Source organism: Echeneis naucrates, chromosome 5 (assembly GCF_900963305.1).
Source record: "Echeneis naucrates chromosome 5, fEcheNa1.1, whole genome shotgun sequence".
Taxonomy (NCBI): domain Eukaryota; kingdom Metazoa; phylum Chordata; class Actinopteri; order Carangiformes; family Echeneidae; genus Echeneis; species Echeneis naucrates.
In genome coordinates, this window is record NC_042515.1 from 11,029,310 (window position 1) to 11,047,888 (window position 18,579).

An 18,579-nucleotide genomic window follows, 5' to 3' on the forward strand; every position below is an offset into this window, starting at 1 on the left:
TCAGACAGGTCTAATTATTATTTTTTTTATGCAGTTCCCAAACAGTGTAACATTTCCAATTCAAATATCTCCATGATGACTTAATTACAAGATAAACAATGCAGAGCAGACACATTCACTGTAATACAGAACACATGGGAACTTGTGTTAATGCGATGTAGATTTGGTTTTGTCTGAAGGAGCCAATGTTTTAAAATGACAAATTCATGTTCAAGGAACCTGCTTCCAAACAATAAAAGATCTTAAGTGAGCTCAGATGTTGCAGAGCAACGTGTGATGATTTTGCAAGGGGAAACTGTTCTCCTGGTCCAGAGGAAGACTCTTTTTTTTTCGTCTGTTTGAAGTAAAAAAAAAAAAAAAAAAAAAAGACTGAGGTAATTTCACAACTTGATTACGCTTGTGACTGCCAGCTACTGATTTTTTATTTGCTGACTGGAGCCAGCTTTGAGTTGAGCTGTGAGCCTTTCAGATACTCAGTTCAGAGCCAAACAATTGTTCAGTATCTGCTGGTATTGGCAGTCTCACAGGTATGGAGACAGCATTTGCTTTCTGAATGAAGCATGAATCACTTACTGTATTTTGTCTCTGGCGTAGAAGAAAGACAAACATGAAGACAATGGTTTCAGGTGAGAAGAAATGTTTTTATTTGATGCTCTCACAGCTGCAGTATAAACTTTGAGGCCAAACTGGGATGTGACAGCGCATTCATGTAGGAAACAGTTCAAAAGTGGCTGGATGCAGATAAGGTACATTTCCCCCAACACCTCGACAACCTGACAGAGGGATCGCTGGCTCGAGCCTCAGATAGGCATCAGATATTCATGGACAAATGGAGCCTTAAATCTTTTAATCTCACTCGATCCCTCCCCTTATCACACTGGCTTATTCTGCTTCTTATCCAGTCAACGCACAACACAGCTGATACCCAGTGTGCATGCTTATTATTCCGAAAACGATAAATACAGTAGCTTTGGTTTCATGCAGTCCACAATTGCAGAAATGTATAGAATCACATCAGAATCTCGCAGATGCAAAGAATCTCTTTCACTTAATCATGGCCGTATAGAGTTGATTTACTATTTCCTCTGATAGACCATAAAAGCTGCTCTAGCATGTGATGATTTGATGTTAAAACTTATACTTATTCACATCTGACTTGCAATTGTTACACATTCGATTTTGTCATTGATGCAGCCTTTCCTTTGATTCTTTCCAGGACTTTGTGATGAGGATAAAAGTCAGACTGATTCCAAAAAGCTATGTGAAGCACCTTTATCCAAAGTGAACTAACGGGCACTTCCCCTCTGACTGTGACTTTGAGTTTTCTACTTTTGAAAGATTTTGTCTTGGAAAGACAATTATTGCATTAGTTCATGCAAAAGAGGCTTTAAAATGTAACTTCAGGCTTTGGTGCTCAGAGCCCAGAAAAGAGGAGAATTGAGCATCAGCATTTGCCATTAAAAGCGTTATATTTCCCTTGACACCAGCAAAGAGCTCTGGGAAACAATTACCCCCCCCCCCCACACACACACACACACACTTATAAGCTCATGCGCATAGGGCAGAAGATATGGATATGTTTCAGTCCATCTGAATCTTGGATGAGCTTCAAAAAACACCTGACTCTCTTTCTCACACAAAAAGACGCGAAGAGCTTAACATATGCAGGTGGGCGTTCATGTTTGAAGGGTGGTCTGTGCACCAGACTGTACAGCTCCAAATAAATAACAACTTTCATAAATATCTGGAACACAACTCCTCACTCCAACTGACCATGGAAAATGGAAGGGAAACAATGCAAGTCTTCCAGATATTTCACATATCAGCTGTTTTAACAGCATTTAATCAAAATGTGTGCGTCGCTGCCAAGTTTAATTGTGTCATTGCTGTTTCTTTTTTTAGTTGTTTCCCAGCTCTTCTTCTTTCCTCCTCGTTTTTCCCTCTTCCCTTCTCTGTCTCGAAGCCAACAGCTGCATGTTGTTTCATAGATTTCTTTTTAATCAACAATATTATTCCCATCATCATGCCTCTGGTGGCCTCACCATCTGTCACTTGCGTGAGACAAGAGGAAAGCAATTATTGAGTCTTGGCTTTGAGGAACGCCCGCCTTCGTACAAAAAGTCCCTCATGTCCTCTAGTTTTTCCTCTAGCTTTGCTTTCTCCAGCAGTTATTTGAGGAGTCAAAAGGGAAAGATAATGTTGAAACCAAAGATCACCACTGGGTGCCAGACCACAGAGGCAACACATTTAAAGAAATTCAACAAAAAAAAAAGAGCTGCCTGTGATGCCTTTTATTCTGAAGTCGAGATGCCAGTTATATAAATCTCTTTAGTTTCGGCGCTGCTGCCGAGAAGTTTTGTTAGAGATATTATGCCACTTTACTGTGAATGATCTTCTTTCAACAGAGAACTTATTTTAAGTTGAACATATCTATTTAAAATTCTGAAATAGTTTTTTTGCATAGATTTATTTGATTATCAGTCTGACAAAGTGTGTGAGGATTCCTCATAAGACGCCTTTTACACTTATGTATGCACCAAGCCAGAACAACACGACACTGATGGTTTTCATGGAAACACGGGGGCTTGTGGGGAATACAAATTCAAGCTGTATAAGCGCTAGGGTCCGATGAGTTTCATTACATTCAGTGAATTATCATGTAACCTTTTGCCATCAATAACTAAACCAGCCGGGGAAAGTAATTTTTAACAGGCTGTGACAACCCTAACCTCTGTCATCTGGCTTCACCACATGATGGGAGGCAATTAACAGCTGTTCATTACTGATGAGGTGAAGAAACAAGTGCACCTAAACCCTGCCGTGCACATCTGCATTCACACACACACAGGCATACGTTTCAGACAGATGTGATTGCACACACGTCCTCATACAATGACCACACACACACAAACACAGAGAGCCAGAGGATGCCACGGCACACAGGATGGCCCTGGGCGCTCTCTGAGAGACACGTCGTTTGTGTAGAATTTAATGAGGGAACATGTACTCATCCCCCCACCTCACCGGGAGAGCTGTTACCTTTTGGTGCGGTAAGATATTAAGAATTCACACTGTTTCTGCAGCGCTTTGACTGGTACAGCAGCACGCTCATTAGCATTTAAATGGGAAAAAGATAACACCACCATTGGCAGAGTCATACCTCCATCACAAAGCTGGCAGACAGAGAGGAAAACTTGAATCAGGGCCTGGAAACTTTTGGACACTTGACATCTTATTACATGTTATTGTTATGGCTCTATTGAAATTCTACTTTTAGTTCTTCTCTTAGATATATTTTTAACAGTGAAATGCTTTGCTATGATAAATATTTTTGGATTAAAATGGTTTTCCCACACAACATGTTTTTTTTTGTTTTGTTTTTTTTAACCAAACAACGCTTACTTCGTTGTTGGAAAAACTGGGTCAAGATTTGACTTTGAGTCTTGACAACCATGGTTGCATATGTGGGGTTGAAGTTGAAACAGGAAAATATCAGTTTGATTAGAGGAGGAAACTTCTTAGACTCAGCTACACAGACGTGTTTAAGGAGCTTGTTGTGACCAAAATCAGCAACTAGAATATTTATCAGAATGGTAAGTGTCGTTAGATGATCATGTATTTGTTGGTTTGCATGTTGCAGTTAATCACTCTGCTAATACAAACTGTTGCATAGACTGAAGGAATAGTGCTGATCAAGATGGTTACTGTTAGAGGAAAGATCTACATGTTTGAATGTGAGTCAGACCCAGATTCAAACAATGAGCCAAAATCAAAGACTAGCACTCTCAGATTGTGTGTCATAGTTAGAATCTTTTATTTGATTGTGGTTTATTTGACAGTGTTAGCAGTTGTGTCAATACAAATGTTTGCCTCTGTACTGATGTAATAATCAAGATTCAGGTTCAGGTTCATGTTTCCTTCCGCTTGTCCACGGGGAGCGGGCTGGGGTTGGTTCCTTAGTCATGTTCTGTATGAATCCCTGGCTGTCTGAATCTGTTTTTGGTTCCAAGGTGAAAATGAGAAATTATATGGCGATGTTAACAAGGATAAAATTCGATTTTCACTTGAGAGGTCTTAAAACACTTTCTGTCATGTTGTAACAGTCAAACATTAGAGTGTAAGAAGTAGCACTTATGTGATGGAGAAGTACTAAAATTAAACATGTTCATTTGTATTTTTAATCGAGAAGCTCAGCCTGTTTCACATGATAATGGGCGACAGTGGTTTGTTAGGAATAAGACTGAAGTTCATGTGCTCAGTAAGAAAACCCAGAAGAAGGTTAATTGAACATACTAGCTCAAATAAAAAGGCTGACTCTGAGGCCAGCCTCTTGTTCTTGGAGCAGATCCAGGTATTCTGTCCTGTTAGCGTAATTTTAGAACCGTAATTCTGTGTTTTCTTTTAATAAACACTGCAGTATTTCTTTTACAGTCATGCCTGCAGGAGAGACTTTCACCCCCTTGTTCGGAGATTCCCATTCAAACCGCATACTGTTACTGTGTGAGTGAACCCAAGGTAGAGAAATACTTTGGATTTTTTCTATTTTTGTTGGCCTGACACGATCCGGGAAATGTTGACCTAAAAAATTAAAGAGTCAAGACACTGGAGAGCTAAAACAATAGTCTCACTGTACTGATAACAAAAACAGAGGATAACGCTGTCACTTTTGAATGAATCTACAAGTTTCCAAATATTTGTGCTACAATGCAAATTTTGAGTAGTTTGCGCTGTTATCCCTTTGACTGCTTACACATGACATGCCGTTTGAGCCAAACTAAAGATTAATGGCTGTATTTTCTTCAACAATATTTCTCCCACTCAGATTGCACTGCTCATGTATTTGTTCCTACGTCTTTTGTCGCTGAAGCTGACTATGACTCAGCTGGAGCTTTGCAGGGCTAAAAATGGGACAGCTGCATTTTTTTTTTTTTTTTTTTTTTTGAAATGACACAAGTTTGTCTCATTGTTTCTGGCTTGCATGTCTCCTGCCTGGGAACGCAGGGAGGAGGGCAGCTGCGGTGGGATGATTTGGTATGAATTAAAGCTGTTTCCTAACAGGCTCCATGGGGTCTGATCCTGTCCCCAACTTGTCTGGTGGGTTCTCTACTCCAGTATCAACCCGAGGAGAGCATGTATTGTATTACATTAGCTCTTTTCTCTCCCCCTTGTTTTTTTGTTCTTTGCAGTAAAATTTACTACAAACAATAACAGTGGTTTTATATTTAGCATGACTTTGTGGCTGAAGGTGCCCCAGCTATACTACCTGTGGTTGGAGTTGTGTAATGTTTTTCCCATGCAGTGTTGTTGGCATGGGCTCCTGGAGGGTCCGGTCTGTCTCTGGTCAAGGGGATAGACTGAGGACAGTTAGAGGAAATGACTGTGCTTTCTGTTCCATACTGTACTCAAAAGCGGTGAGAACTCAATCTACTGTAGTCTGTGGTCTGATGGGGGGAACACATGTGACTTTTGATTTTTGTTTTTTGTCGTAGCCCAGTTATTTATCCAAAGAGAATGAAAAAAAACTTCTCAATAAGCTACTTTTTCTTTTGTTGGGTTTTCTGCTTTATTTTCTTTCATTGTCTTGGTTTTCAGCTACTGGCTGACGAAAAAAACACAAGTCGACTTACAACAGCTGGCTGTTATAACAAAATGCTGTTGCACCACAAAGACATTAATTTCCTTTCATTTCATTATTCCTGTTCTTCTCTCTCTTTTCTGTTAACTTCATTTCCTTTGTTGTCTTGTGACTTGTAGCGAGAGAAACAAATTTTAACAGTATGGCTTTAGCGGTATGGTATCAGTCTGTCAGCTGTTCAATCCACCACTTTGATCCAAACTCACTAACTATTGAAAGGATCGATGGGGAGTTTGTTACAAACATCTGTAATGCCCAAATGAGGAAACCCAGTACATATGGCGATCCCCTGATCTTTCCTCTAGCGCCATCATAAGGTATGGAGGGAAACATGTTGACAACTTTTGCCTGGTGTGCTGCGAAATCTGATACAGATATTCATGTCCCCCTTGGGATTATTTATAATAACTTTGGAGATCCCCTGACTTTCATTTAACACCACCATGAGGTCAACTTTTCAGTTTGCCCAGGACAGAGATTTATGACCGAATAGATGCTGCCATTCCGATCAGCTTCAGATGTAATCTGTATTTGTAGCTCATTAACAACCTTAGCATACAAAGACACTAAACAAAGATCAACATATAATAACGCTAATAATAATAAATGTATTTTCTCTGGATACGTTTATTATTATTCTCTTTGTGAACATATTAGCGTGTTGTTGGTATTTAGCTCGGTGTGCAGCCTCAGAGTTGCTGTGGCAGAACTGGGCCGAGTCCCTTGTCCTTCACCCTTCACCAAGCTCGTACACCCCCCCCCCCCCCCCCATCTCATCCTCCTGTCATCACTCACTGTGATGAGGCTGTGAAACAGGTGGCCGAAGAATTCAAAATGACATAGGAGAGATGGAGACCAAACAGTTGTGTGTGAGAAAGAAACAGAGGCAAATTTTATATGTGCGTCTGTGTTCATGAAAGTCAGGAGGAGAGAGTGAGAAGCCAAACCAAAAATGACAATAACAAATTAAGGAACATGCTCATTTAGTTTCTAATAATTTTTTCAGGGCCCACCACCACAATTCTCAATGTACTGTATGTGCTCTTCATTTCAATTCATAAAGCTGCTTTCTGTGAAGCCTGTCCCCTTGTTGCCAGAAAACACCTAAATTGAATTAAAGTTAATGAAATCCATCTCGACAAACTCTGGTCTCTAAAGAATCACAGATGAAGAGCTGGAGGCTGCGACAGATTGGATGGTTTACATAAGACAAAAGCATTCATGACTGTGGCTTTGCCTATTTCCGTTGAAATAGATATACTGACTCGAAATGTATTCAGTGTAACTTGATGAATCTGTATAAACTGAAACATGACGAAAAGTTTTCTCAGCTCCGCAGAAAGAGCAAATCTGTCTGGACATCTGTTCCCAGAATGTGCAGCAGCAGTTGTGTTGTGAAAGATCCTATAGTAAGTTGGCTGGAGACAGCGCGGCTCATCCAGCGCATATTCTAAACTATGTCTTTCTCTGTGGCTTAGTTTGCAATTTAATTAACTGTGGTAATGTTGTTGGAAGGATGTCACAACTGCCGGTGGCTCTCCAGTCAATCCCAGAAGAAAGTCCCTCGGTCTTATCGCCGTCTGCTTTCCCATCAGCGCTCCTTCCTCGCAGCTCTCGGGTTACCAGGCAGTCTCACACATTTCACAAAAAAACTCAGCATTGTTAGTCACTCACGTTTGAAATATGGCTTTGTTTCCTTGTCAGCTGTGGCTCGTGTTGATATTGCAGCGCAACAGAAAGACATGTTGTCCAAGTGGTCCTGAAAATTGTCAGTAATTCTTAATACAGTGGCCTTTTGTGTCACTTTGGTCAGATATGCAGCGAAACTTGGGGGACAAAGGCTAAAACATTTACAATATCATATCATTTACAGTACACACATTACAAGTAGGCATTACAGCACGCTGACAGTTTTATAGTGGTTGAGGACGGTGTTCAGTCTCGGCCAGCTGCCAGCGAATGGAACATCTGGCTCCTAATTCTTCAGTAAGAAGCGGCTCTCAGTTAATTTGTGGATTAGCGAGTCCTTCACTTAGCTGTTGGTACCTCACACAGACCACTGGGCTGTCCTTGGCTGCACAGATAACAGCTTACGAATTGTGTTAGAATTTTGTAATAATCATATTGTGCAATTCTGGAAAAAAACTGAATCCCAGATTGCGTGTGTGTCTCTCTCTCTCATGAATTTTCTTTAAATCGCAGCAGTTTTTGAAGATGTTTGGCAGAAGTTGCACAACCTCCCAAAAAGACGTGTTTCTGATACAATCCAACAGGCCAAGTCACTTAAGCCACATTTTAGATGCTCCAGCACTTTTCCTCTGGGGGTATGATTGATGCTGGCTGGCACACATAAATTCCACATTAGTGCACACACTCTAAAGTGAAGCTGACAGATTCAGCTGTTGAATAAATACTCTTTCCTTCACAAACGTAAAACACTTTCCTTTTTCTTTTCTTTTCTTTTTTGCTTCTTCTTTTTTTTTTTTGCTGTTATACAATGTAAACTGTTCAACATTTCAGGTCTTTTTGAGTTTTGTGCAGGCTGTGAAGACATGAGTATGTGCTGTTACACAAAGCTGACAAGCTCATTTTCAAACTCAAATGAGGTGTTAGTGAAAACAATATTGAACTTGACGGCTTGAGAGACAGTTGACAGGCTGGTGTTGAGTTTGACATGACATGCTCGTTCGGTTTTGTTGTTGCAGGTCTCATCATCACTTCCTTCCCTCAGACATTTAACACATACACACATACACATATGTATTCATACATGCGCATGCGCATGTGCATGCACACACACACACACACAAACACACGCACAGTACGTGAAGTAGCAATACTGGCGATCAGACAGACAGCCCAGGGAGAGGTGGCGTCTGTCATGTGGAATGGATCTCATTAAAACTATGCCCCAGGTCACACTTTGATGGACAGAGAGACGTCAGTCATCTGCCAACTAGATTAGCAGGGACCGAAGCCCCCCGTTCTTCCTCTCTTCCCCTTGAGAGGCTGCAGCATACCAAGTGGGTCCGGGCTAGACTCTTATATGTATATATACGCAGCCTGTGTCAAACCTCTCACCTCTGGCTTGCCAATAACAGAAACAAACGGGCACATCCACCGCAAAGCCAGATGACGAAAACCAATCAGCTGTGTCAAAAGGCAGTTGGTAGCCAACCTCTCCCTTCCACCTTGTCCCTGATGGATGAGGATATTGAACAGCCTCTAAGGCTAAGTCCTGTCTGCCCTGAGTTGACACGTTTCACTTAAAAACGGAACCTGTTATCATTCACATCATGGACGCCTCATGAACCGAACTTACCTTTTCACAGGTAAAAAAGCTAATACTCTCACCTAACTCTGTATCAATGACATACAGTATGTTAATGCAGCTGCACTAATATTTTGGTTTGGTTTTTCCCTGTGACTTTTGCACAGGACACACAGGAGGTGATGTAATTTACATTTTTTTATTTTCCTGATAGCAGCGTCAGTGGCTTATTTAAAAGAAGAACTTTGTTAGTTTGAGCAGAAAAATAATGCTGACCTGTAAAAACTACACATAGTGGTGAAATCCTCAACAGGATTTTCCCTTTTTAGCAAAATATTAAAAAGTGAGCATCTACAAGGGAATTATTTCTTGATTTAATTTGTTTTCCTCGTTAAAGGAGAGGCTGCAGATGTAAACATGAAGTTACAGACATTTGTGGCTAATTAGCCTGCGTTAAGAATTTGATTTTATGGAGGGGACTATTTTCTTACTACTATTTCGTGGTGCGCCCTTTGGTCAATTGACAACAAAACTCCAGAAAGTTACAAACAATGAGTACATTTTTTTGTGAAATTGTTACCTATCACCACGGCCATGTTAAGTCTCCCCCTGGGTTAATGTTAAGCTTAGCTAACTGGTCGCTGGCTGTAAATGCACATAAATGTCATCTTATCTTTTCTGAAATGTCACGTCATCTAACCCTCGGGAAGAAGGGAAACGTGCTTACAATGGGTCCCAAAAGGTCTGGATTTTCTTGTGCATTGTGGTATCATTGGTACATGAGGAGGATAATAATAATATGGCAATAGTATTTTATGAACACAACATGCTGGTATGTTGTCTATGTATGTTCAGTTTTAATTGATTTTAGGCTAACAGGGATTTGGTTGCAACGTGATATATAAATGAACTTGATTTGAATGCTTTTAACATGCAAAACATATCTGTTACTCTTCCTCCGCTTGGTGTCTTACAGGAAAAAGAACATGGTCTGTAATCATACAGTGACCTACTGTTTATCCCAGCATTCCCAAGAGTTCATGTCTCCAGCAATAGACCTGTGGCAGGGTGCCCAGGACAGGGGCCATGGATGGTTCACTTTGTCAAGCATGCTAGTCAAGGCTGTGCTAGCTTCGCTCAAAGCAGATCAGGATTCCCAACCATCTTTAACATGCTAGCTGACGTAACGCAAAGTTCATTTGAATTACGTCTAAATTTGGACCGGGTAAAAATGAGAGATTGGTTTGGCAAAAGGTGGAAATAATTTGGGCTATTTACAGAGCTGGGGATGGGTGTTAGGAAATGCGTCATGTTTCGTAACACCCATGAGCATTTCGATTTGTGACAACCCTCGTAGATATATGTAAGCCACATTTAATCCATGCTGGAGTCAGACCAGTATCCAGTGTGTCATGCTCAATGCAGCCATGCTGATAAAGGCCAGAGGTAGTTAAGATGGATATGAGGTGATGTCGTTTCCACCCTCTGTGCTCCGCCTCTTGAATGAGCAAATCGTTTCTGTTGAGTTTTTTTTTTTTTTTTTGACCATCACATAACTTTCAACATATTCTGATTTTGTCAAATTAACGAACTAACCGGTGTTTAAAGTGGAAGCAACATTTAAGCGTCACAAACTCTTGACTCTAAAGTGATCCCGCTAATAGTACCATTTCAACATACGTAAGATCTGCCAGGTTGTGATTTATTTATTGGGAATATAACACCACCTATTAAATTATTATGTCACACATTCATATGTTCTCATCTTTATATATAACAATACATCGTTTTAATAATCTCAATAGGACGCAAGGTATAAATTCCTTTACTGACACTTAATACTACCACCTCCCTTTAGTGTGCTGTTTTGGAAGCACAAGAAACACGTGTAACATCTAAAACCATTAAACTCTGACATATTTCTAGGGCCAGGATCAGAGTGTACTGAGTCAACACAACACCTTAGAACCTCTTGGCAATAGTCAGATTTACAATATGTCTGAGGTAACTCAGAAGGATTTATTGAGGCATTTTTAAATAAGAATCCAAAACATGTTTTGAATAAGGAAAACTGAAAATCTGTCGGACTGCATTAATCGGTCTCTGAGGGGAAATAATGGCCTTGAAGTTTTCGTCACATCGGTTGAGGGGTCAGGGGTTCGAAGCAGCGGTTGTGATATTAGCCTTCTTTTCCTGAAGGATTGTGACTTTTAGACACCTCTGCAATATAAGATACCCCACAACGCCACAGTGGGACTTCCCTCCTGAGACACCAAGGACCTAGGTCACTGGGCTCTGACATGACCCTTCACCTCTCCAGTACTTACTTAGCTAACCAATGTTTTGTAAACTGATATGTATGGGAAATGTTAAATGGCGTGCATGCTTTGTTGGTTTTTTACTATAATTTCTTGAAGACTGACTGAAACAACTTGATTAGTGTAAAACATGGCAATAAATGAAGTCAGGCTATTAGCATGATGTGGATTAGATTAAAATAAAAGCCCTTAGGGGCTGAGATGGCTGAGGAGTGGCAGATCCCGCTGCTTTCTGGGCAACAAGAGACAAAAGTCATGGGGTGGAACACAGTGCAGATGTAATCACAATAAATTTACTAATCCCTTCCTGAAAACAGTAGGGGAAAACCTCACATGCTGCTTTCCTTGAGGCACAAAGACCATCAACAGAGACATTTCTACAGACCCTTTCTGCACTGACATGCCAGCAAAAAGGTTTGGGGGAGACTTATTATCCAAACAATGACTATCAGACCTTTAAATGTCAGGAAAATGCTATTTGAGGAATAAAAAGAGGGGAGGACGATGGGGTGCTTTTAAAAAAGCCAAGAAATAAGTCCATTCAGTAAAGAACTGTGTATTAAATGAATATTACGGCTTGAAGATTTGGCGTTCATCTATGGAAGGAAACCGTTTAATACGTTCTCAGCAGCCACGTGTAGGAGAAAACAGTGAAAACTGCCTGGAATCAGGATTTTATGGGACTATCGTCACACCTATAACCAAGTAACATCAGGGAGTAAAACTTAAACACTGACACAGTGCATAATGATTTCAGCAATGTGTTAAATGTCTCAAACAAATCCTTAAATGCCAACAGCAAAAAACATTGCAAGTCTGTAAATGGCAGTTCCTTGTGATTCCTCAGAGGTGTTAGATGTTGTTTTCTTCAGTGCATAGACAAACACATTTTAGGTGTAAGCAGTGAATTAAACAGTATGATAACGCCATTTTCAATCAATGTGCAATTTTTTTCTCCCCCTACTGCTAATAGATAATCAGCCGGACTATCTACATCTGCATCTCTTTCTCATTGAAAACTGCTGGGGAGCCTGCACACATTCACAGCAGCCATGGAGGGAGAGCAATCAAGTAATCAAGCTCCTGTCTCTCGCAGGTTGTTGCCTTACTCGCGTTCGCAGTCAAATGAGACTGTCAGTCAGCCAGTTACCACTTCCTGCCTCCCCCTTTAATCATCTGTCATCCCTGCTAATGCAAAGCGACTGCCAGGGCTGTGCAGGAAATCAGCCACATCTTTAGTGTCACCTCTCATTAACATAGAAAGCCAGGTAAGAGAGGACCGCACTCATTTACTGTATATCCACAGGGAACCAGGACAGGCCTCTGACAGCCGATTTCTTTACTTCCAGGAAATTTTCAGCTAGACCGAATCTGTATTTTTCTCTGGCATAGCATCCTAAAGTGATGTCCTGAATGTGACAGTTTGTGCCTTTGGCTGTTCTGTAATTGGATCTTTTTTTTTTTTGACTCTTTGCATACACCTCAATTGTTACTGCATCCTCAGTGGTCCTGTGCTGTCCTCTCGGCTCTCTCACAGTCACACAGCTCGGGGAGCGCCTCACCCACACTGAGCTCCCGTGCGCAGCTGTACTCAGTGACTTCTGGTGGGTTCCATTTTAATATTAATGAAGCTTTGGCAGATTCAAGCCTAACACTCACCTGCAGTGCAGCAAACTGTACCCAAGGAAGACAGGGAGACCTTGTTCATGTCTGTCAGCACAGCATGGAGAGAGAGCCACTGACAGATTGATGTTTTCAGCACATTTCCTTCCCTCATCTTCCCTTCATATACATCACTTCGAACCCCTGCATGTCAGAGTGTCAGAGCCCATGTGGAGTGATGTGTGTTCACTTGCACCAACATCTGAATCCACTGTACAAGCCTGATCGCTCCCTGTAGTCCCAACTAAGTTACTTTACCATGACAACGCAAACTGTATGCCTCCCTTGCCACGAGCCTACAGGCACAGTGGGACTACTCGTGGGCATACTGAGAAAGTGAATCTACATAAACTAGTTCTCTTTATACAGCAGAAACTCTACGGTACATGCCAGAATCAAGGCACAGACAGAAATGGCTAAAATAAGTGACAGTTGGATTCTGTTGCGGTGGTTTTGGCTGGCTGACTGTCACACTTAACGGGACAGCTGAATTTGGGCCATGTTTAATTTTTATTAGTATCGCCTGTCCTCTTCCTGCTACGGCAAAGTCAAGTCTGTTTTGAAAAAAAAAAAGAAAGAAGTCCTGAAAGTCCCTTGAATTAGTTTTCTGATTCAACACGTTTCCAAAACTAATAAAAGTCACTGCTGAAAAATATATCTGTGTCATGATGGGTCAGTGAATGTTAGCAAAGAATAATGGATTGGCATGGCTATGGTTACCTTTCCTTTGATATTTTTGTTTTTCTGTCCCATTCCCAAGGTCCTCTGTTATGACTAAGTGGCTGTATGTTAAAATCATTTGACTTCCTCCTTTACTCTTGACCAACATGAGCCATATTTCCCATCTCTGTCACACAGCTTTGTCACCTAACTACCATGGTGAACTCTGAACCTGCACCCCCAAATGGAATCCCTCAACATGGCGTGTCTTTTTCCCTCCAACCCATGGGCATGACATCAAGGCTGCCCTACATATTAAACTGGTCACGCTCTGATGGGGGGTTATCCCTGCACCCACTCCATCAGGCCACCCTCTGGTTGTTTCTCGTTATGCGCATAAGCAACTCTATTTGTTGTAGTAACAAGGCTATTTACAAAGGGGTCGGCTAATCCACTGTGGATTCATCCCTGCTGTCATGGCATAAAGAGAAAATGCCTCAGGACACTTCAGGCTGTCTGGCCCTGCCATCCCTGCCAAAATATCTTTATATTGGAGTATCTTCTTGGCTGGTTTAACCAACTGTAGGGCACCAGTACTTTGACTTTCAGTCACTGGCATTGGCTGGTGACCAGCTAACCTCATTGGTACATGTGAACATGCTTATGATTGTCTGATAATCCTGTTGTAATTTGACCCAAATACAGTAGTAAGCCATCAGAAATCATGAGTCATGTGGTGCATATTGCCACGCATACATATCATTAAAATCTAAAATGAGAGAAGGAAAGCTTTTAAATTTCCCATAACCTTTCCAGTGACCAGTCTCTTTTTGACATCACAAGCCTACATTTTTTTTATTTTGTATTAGTTCTCTATGTAATGTGCATGCATTTTTTTTATATATATAATGGTGGCCAGAATATTTTTTTGTGAATATATTTACACTATATTTACAACAGTAATTGTGCGATGGTAGAAAGCATAACTATTATTAAAAATTCATTCTATACTAGCGCAAAGAAAAGATCATCTCTATCACCTCTGGCATCTCCACAGTTATAGTTCCCTCAGGAGCAGCTGCATACTAGATAATGCAGCCACATTCTTATGTGTGGGTTTTTTTTTAAGCATTGAATTATTCAGGTGTGTATTGATATAATTGTGTGAAAGGCTGAGCTACCAACAGCACGAGCCTGCAGCCTGAGGATGCCACTGGACAGAGGCAGCTGACATCGCCTGTCACTGTGCTGCCAGCTAAGCCTGCGTGCAATCACAGCCAAAGAGTCAACACAGGAAGCATGGTTAAACACACACACACACACACACACACTCACACATACACATGTTCCAAGATACACATGCAGGATGGGAGTCTGTCACCTCTCCAAACCTTCCCCCTTTGGAATAATGTTGCCTGTTTAGTGTTTCCATGGAGACCAAGCTCACTAATGAGGTAGGGTGTGTGTGTGTGTGTGTGTGAGCGTGTTTTTACATATGGGAGGGCAGGTGTCACTGGGTAGGGGCAGGTGATAGGAAGCAGCTTCTTGGATTGCTATGGCTGAGTTTATTCGAACAGCAGCTCCCTCTGAGACGAGAGAATAGCCTCCACCTTATGGAAAATGTGACAACAATGAAATATTTACCGGTTGGTTCAGTAAAACATGCACATGAAGAACACGGAAGTTCTGATCAGTTCTGAAGTTGAGGTGTGACGTCAGGTCCGATGAACCATAAACAGCGTGACCACAAAGGAGGCAGACGGGAAGGACGCTGTGTGAACATGTGAACCTGCAGTTAATTAACAATGGAGATGAGCCAGCTCCCATGACCTTTAGGACACGCTCGGTTGCTCGACTGGTCACGAAAGGCATCTTTAAATTCAAATGCAAATATGTCAAACGTCCTATCCTGGAGGACTTTTGGTTAAATATGTGAGAGCATTTCAAAAGTAATAACGATTTTATACACTTAAGATATCAGCCTCTTGGTAATTTAAATCCCACAGTAATGTTTATATGCATGCTCTGCCAAGGACATGAGTTTGTCACCTAGAGGTGTCGACAATGACATGGGAGAGTGGATTAGAGGAGTGGATCAATGGAATAAAGCAGCACATGTTGATCTAATGAGATTCTGAGCAGTGCCATGAGAACAGTGTTTGCCATGAAGTGCTAGATCGATGAGGCCTGACTAGTTTCTCATCTCGTCTGAACTTATGTGCTTCATACACTCTGATCCAGCAGATAGAAATGTTGGTGAGGCAGCTGTGAACACTTTTGGGCGATAACAAAGAGGGTTTTATTTAGACAATAATGTTGCCCAAGATGTACTAAGGAGGGACAAATGTATCCTCACTGGGTAACAATTTCTTTAAAGTAATGAAAATACTCAGAAACCTTCACGGCAGAACACTTTTTAATAAGCTACGACGAGAGGATTGATTTGTTGTTTTTTAAAAACAGCTGCACACTTAAAGACCATTTTTCGCATTCCACACCTTTTTTTCCTGTAACCAGGTCACGTAATGAAAAACCTGTTTAGAAAGCACATTATCACCATCAGCTCTGCCATCTGTGAAAAGCGGGCCCTTTTCCAAACCAGGATGAGAGATACCAGGTGCAGTGGCCACACCACTGAATACCGTGTCCGTCTGGCTTTCTGCTTTTAGTTCAATATACTGTAATTTAGAGTATAGAGTAAGCATCCCACTTTTCAGCCAGTCAGACACCCATAGGATTTGTACTCAGTAAACCCTCTGCCCTTTGTACCTTAAAGGAAACACATCTGCTCTGGAAAGTTTTCAGTCGCCTCCAGGCAGCTTGTGAGATGCGTGCGTTCTTCAGCATGTGAGGTTCACCCCTGATGACTGTGTGGAGATTTCCACTTCCACAAGCGACACCTTTTTCCTTTCCAGATCCACTCAGACTCTGTTACATGTTTAGCATTTCCTATAATTAATGTCTGAGGGCGCTGCTACAAGAAGCTTCAGGTAAAGGTCACAACACCTCAGATGGAATAAGCAACAGCTGAGAAAAATGACCGATTTCATCTACATCTGTTAGACCACTTTACGTTTCTCTGTCTGTTTGAAAATAGTGATGAAAAAATCCCATAATTCTTTTGTTGTTTGAAATATTTATTATGATTGTGTGCTGTACTTCAGTTCAAAGTTTCTGCCATTTTTAACAGCTGCAGCACTGCAGCTACTGTAAGGTCATCGCACTTCCTTTCTCACCGGATTATTTTCATTTATAAATCTGCTCTGCAGTTTGCAAAAAAAAAAAAAAGAAAACAAGCAATCACTGAGTCGCTTGTGATACTCAAGCCCAACTATAGCTAGGGAGGGGATGCATGCAGCTTAATACATCAGTCAACTTGATGATATATTATTTTGCGTTCCTAGCATCCCATAATCCCCCGGGCTTCTTCCGCACACAGAGAGGAAAAATGAGGAGTAGCAGGGGAGACGGCGCTGGTGTGGTGTTGTTTGTCAGTTTCTGGATTTGGATATTTACCGACTTTTTCTACAGCACATCAAAGTTCTGGTGTTCATGGTTGTTCTTTGAAAAATATATATGTCATGTAATTAAATTATTGTATAATATATTCTTATTCCGTTGCTTGTATATTTTAATGTCCAGTTATTCACAGCATCTGTTTACATGTGCCCTTCTATGTTTACAAATTTAGTAGCCATGAAGACACGACACAATTCATTAACACAAAATACATTGTGACACACACACACACACACACACACACACTAACAAAAGCAACCAACTCAATTAGGAGTACTGGAAAGCAAAGTTCACGTTTGCTTCGATTTCTTTAAAGTTACTTTAAAGTGTATGTCTACTGGATGAAAGATAAAATAAATGAATAAAAAATAAATGTGCTAGAAAACCAAATTTCAACTCTTTAGTGATGACACTAAAATGAAAGAGGAGTAGGTCAATTTTTAACCAGCACATTAACCAGCACATACAGGCTGTTGGAATGAAAGCGGGTTTGGTAACCAATTCAAACTGCTGTCACTTTAGATCTGCTACTCTCTCCCTCCCCTGTCCCAGAGAGAGTAACACCATTAATCAAAGTCTGATGAGCTGCCTCATGCATTTAGGGAGATCACTAATGGTGATGTTTCACTATTCACTCTCTTTGGTTTGGATGTCACTGAACAAAAAAGATTAATGGGATTACCCAGAGTCTGTCTTCCGCTATCCCTTTGAGAGTAAGATGGCCTGTCCACATCACCTTCACCTGAAGGACTCAACCTTGTAATCGTCCTGCAGAGCTTGCCTAACACATTACTGATGTTTGCCTCTGGATGAACAGATCATGGCTAATGGTGAAGTATGGGTATTTCAACTATAAATACTAATGTAAGTGTAAGAGTTGATTCGTCTGGTCAGCAATAAGAAGTTCAAACAGCTCAGAATTAGGCCACAAGTGGAAACAAGCAGGTTTTAGGCTCTAGTGAGCAGAGTCACATCACCTTTCCTCCATGCTTCCCCGTGTTTTCCCCGTTTGTGTGTGTGGGCGTGTCCTCTCGTCCTCTTCCTCCTCTTCACACACCTGACACTCATCTTCTTGATGGCCACCAGCCAACCTGACCTCTGGCTCCAGCAATCGTCTGAATCCATGTCTGGCTCCTCCACCCTGTGAACCTTCCCAGTCTGCGTGCCCGCCTGCCTGTCTGTCTGCCTGCCTTGCTGCCTTCTATTCCCATTAAAGACTTGTTTTTCTTGCCTCTGTTCTGTGTCCTTAGCCTGATACTTGGGGTCTAGTTCCTGTATTTCTGGGCTTTAGCCTAACAGTCACATGCCTCAACTGAACAAAAATAATATCGGCATTCAAGGAAAGTTGCTTTAGAAACAGGTGACACATCAATCTAAGGTAGAGGAGTCCCTCACTTTTCTTGGGGCCATAGAACTGATGCTTGAATGGTATTTTAGGTAAGGGATTTGTTCCATGAGTACTTTTTGACGTGTGCATTTTTTTTAGGTTTTTCTGTTTCTTGAAATAGGCACAG